We start from the raw sequence: 4,413 nt of genomic DNA on the forward strand, positions 1-4,413 counted from the left end.
AGGCAAAGACACAGAGACCTGTGAGAAGAGAGTCCCACGACAGTGGATGCAGTTGCAAGCTGAAGACCACCAAAGACTGTAAGCTACTGCCAGCTAGGTAAAGAAAAGTCTCCCCTACAGGTTTCAGAGGCTTACACCTTGACTTATGGGTTTCTATCAGTCAAACGTGTGAGTGAATAAATATCTGTTTGTTTTAAGCTACCCAGTTTTTTTTTTATTACTGCAACCATCCTATACACAAAGAAACACAAAGTCAGCTTATCTGGGGCACAGGTTGTTAGGGTCATGAATTAGTAGAAGCATCCATATGGTGTTTTAATAAATTATTGGAGGCTGAGTGTAGTCTGAGTGGGAAGCTCCTGAGGGATCACAACCTTGGGCAAAGTCTCAGTTCTTTCATGGGTTTTATCTCTGAGAAGTTACTGGTTGTCATGGTGAAGAGCCACAAAATATTACTTTGTGCCCTTGACAGAAGGAAGGAAAAAGTAACCATTTATAAACATACTCTATATATGCTCCATAAAAGTAGCCAGTTATTCAGAAAAGGTCATCGTCAGATCTGTAACTGCCTGTGGGAGAAGATCCAGTTTTAACTGCTTCTGTGCTATCTCACCTAAACTGAGGAGAGAAAAAAAGTTGGGAAGCCTAGGGACTGAGATTTGTTCATAAGAATATAGAATGTTTTCTCTCCCTCCTTGTCACCGCATTAAGATGTGGGAGTGTTGGCCAGAGGCATGTGTGAAATGGATATGCAGAGGTAAGGGATTTTTGAAGCCACGCACCCAAAACCTCCCAGAATGCATGGTTAGAGATTATAAGGTGATAGCCACAAGTCTAAGTAAGATCAAAACACACTGCCTTAAGAAATGAATACTCTGGCCCTCTCCTCCTTCATACTCCAATTTATCATTTAGATTGGCCCTAAGGTCAATCATGTAACATACCATCCTAACCTCCCCCTGTCCTTCCTGGTTCTATCAATAAAAAGCTGCAGAAGCTTCAGTTCCCAACTTTATGAGACTCTTGCTGAGGGGTCTTGGCTAAGGGCAGTCCCTCTGGCCTTTCTTGGAGTTTGAATTGGACACTGACTCTGAGTAGTCTCTCATCCTTTGCAGTGTCATGAACTGTGACAATAAGGCTCCGGGATACTGTCTGGACTACAGCTGAGGATCTGCAAGGCTCAGAAACTACTTAAGAGGGAGTTCTTGGGGGAAATACAGGGGAATAAAAAACAAGAATGCTAGATGGGAAGAAAGGGACTAAAGGTATAGGGAAGGTGGGATGGGTAGGGGAAGGGTAATAAGGGAAAAGAAAAAATGTGAGATAATGAAAAGATGGAAATAAAGTGTTTGTAGATGGGGAGGGGAGGAGGGGGTGAAGGGAGGGCAGGGACAAGGGGGAAAAATGAGAACCAAAACCTGTCATGTAGAGGTACAAGATCCCAACAATGAATGTAACTGTACGGTATCCCTAAAATGTACCAATAAACAATTAAAGCTGCAAAAAAAAAAAAAAAAAACAAAACAAAAACCAAGAATGCTAGAATTTGAAGATCCCAGTACCTTAACTGTGGCAAATGTGAAGCATAGCTCAACTGCAAACCAGAGTAACATAAAATCTCACACGAAAAGTCTAATCACCTCCATCCAGATTACCCAATACATTATGTCTGGTTGTTATAGCTCATATCTAGATGTCCCCCTAAAACAGCCTCATGGCAGTCATAGGTGGGATTTTTTAGACAGAGCTGGATCTAGGATGTGTGAATGTGGGTTGAAGGTGTGATGCTGGGATTAAGAGTATGTAGTACTGTATTAGTCCACTAATTGTTTTAACACAGTCCTGGTTGTGGATGGCACCACAAAGGGTTTATAGCCTAGATGGGGTAAAGGGGGAAGGGACGTTTGCTTCTTGCTGCTTGTTACCTCCTGCCTGCTCTGCCATGAAGTGTTTCTCCTCTGCAGTACCCCCTCTGCCATGCCACTGCCTTGGAACCAGTGAATATGGACAGAAACCTCCACAAACTATGAGCTGAAAGAAATCTTTCCTCCTTTAACATGTGAATGTTGGGTATTTTGTCTCAGCAGCAAGAAAAGTAACTAAGATATTGGCTCTTAACAACATAAAAATCACAAAACATATTTGAAGAAAAAGAAAACACAGTCTAACAGGACAAAATACGCATCTGAACCAGAGCCAGACGTGACATAAGATGTTCAATTAGAGAGTTGGAAATAACTTTGATTAAGATGTTAAAGTCTCTACTGGAAAAAAGGTAGATGACAGCAAGAAAAGGTAATCAGAGAAATGGAGACTTTAAAAAATAATCAAACAAAATGCTTGAGGTTTTAACATTATAATAGAAAAGGCAAATGCCTTCAATTGGGTAATACATTGGATATAGCCAAAGAAAGAACCAGTGATCTTAACAATGGGTCAGGAGAAACATCATAGACTGAAGTACAAAGAAAAAAAAAAGCAGAACACAATGTCTAAGAACTGCAGGGAAATCACAACAGGTATAATGTGTTGTGTGACATCAGAAGGAGAAGCAGAAACAGGAGGAGAAATACTTGAAGGAACAGTAGCTGAAACTTTGAAAAATTAATGACAGGTAGTAAACTACAGATTGAGGAATCTTAGAAATACCTAGCAGGGTAAATAACAAAGAGTTTGTATTTGTCATACGTAAATTGTAGAGAACTAAAGACAAGGAAAAACCCTAAAATAATACAAAGGAAAATAAACACCTTACCAAAAGGGGAGGAAGAGTTATAGCAGACTTCATCAGAAACCATGTGAGCAAGAAGACAGAGGAGTGTGATATTTAAAATATTGAAGGAAAATTCACTCACCTAAAATTTTATATCTCATAAAATTAACTTTCAAAGGTAAAACAAATAAAGATGTTCTGAGACAAAGAGAACTCATTGCCAGGATACCTGTAAAAATGTTAAAGGAAGTTTTTTCAGAGAGACAGAAAATGATATAGGTCAAAAACAGTGATCGATGTGGAAAGGGAAAACCATTAGAGAAGGATTAAATGAAAACAAACTAAAAATTTAGGTTTTCTTATTCTCCACTGATGTCATAAGTAAATATTTGTTGAAAGTACTAATAATAATCACCTGAATTAGTACAGCACATGAATGAGTGGAAGAGATGGCAGCAACTTTATCAGGGACGAAAAGACGGAGTCAGGAATACTTTAAGTTGCTGTACCACTTGTGAAGCATGTACTGTTAGTTGGAAGTACACTAAGCGGTTGGGGATGTGGCTTCCAGGTACAGTGTTTGCCTAACAGGAGGGAGACCCTGAGTTTTACCCCAACGCAGAACAAAAATATAAATCGTTAAGGCGTATTGCAAATTCCTGGACATGATGCCGAGAGAAGAGGAAATGGGTTTGTACAATATCAAAGTCCCAGAAAGCAGAAAGGAACAATTAAACAGAGTATGAAATGGAAAGGACATAGTTATACAGTAGCATCACTCTAACTATATCAATAATAACTGTAAATGTGAATGGTTTAAATACAAAAAAGCCTGACATTGTCAGAGTGGATTAAAACACAACCAAATGATACGTTGACTATAAGAAATCCACACAAATATAAAAGTAGGTACAGGTAAAAAGAAGAATGCAGAAGGGAATGTAGCACAGTAAGGAGCCACTTATTGCTTCAAAGTCACAGCAAAACGTTACTCCAGAGTGCCAGGAAACAGTCTGTGCTGAAGAGAAATGTGTGCGTGTGCGCTCACCAAAAAGCACCCGGGAGAATATTCATGGCAGTTATTCCCAACCACCTCAAACAAACGCCCCCCCGCAGTAGAGGGCGCAGTAGAGGGCGAAGACACTGTGGATTATACTTGCGGATGAAAACAGCCTGAGAAGGTACTGCGTGGGTGCCCAGGAAAGAACAGTGCCGTGTGGTCGGGCGGCTGGCAGAACTGGAGGGGACACCAAGTCAGGAAGGGGGGCGACTTGGGCAGAGCTGAGAGGGCTCCTGGAGCCTTGTCCCATCTGACTTCTCCATCTGGGTGAGGACGCGTTCCTGGTAAACTGTGCTGAAGGTCTGCACGAATTCTGTGTGACTAGCACAAGTCCTAAAGTTTAAAGAGAACAGAGTTTGGAAAGGGGAGGCCACTTGGCTGGGGGCGGTGACCCGCACCCCTCCTCCAAACCTCCGCTCTGCCAGCCCCTCGCCCCTCCTTCCCCTCCCCTCCTGTCCCCCTAGGGCTTGCGGGGCGGTGCTGGGCTGGCAGGGCCACTTCCTTGGGGGCACCTCTTCTCTTCGGAGTTGCTGGCTGCGCTTTGGCCACAGCGTCCAGGCCTCTCGTGCTCCGTCCCGGGCAGGCGGAGAGGCCACGTCGGTTGGAGCCGGCCCTCGGCACCAGGCTGGGGTCCCGGGAG

Source organism: Fukomys damarensis, unplaced genomic scaffold, assembly GCF_012274545.1.
Source record: "Fukomys damarensis isolate Sample0158 unplaced genomic scaffold, DMR_v1.0_HiC HiC_scaffold_28, whole genome shotgun sequence".
Lineage (NCBI taxonomy): Eukaryota > Metazoa > Chordata > Mammalia > Rodentia > Bathyergidae > Fukomys > Fukomys damarensis.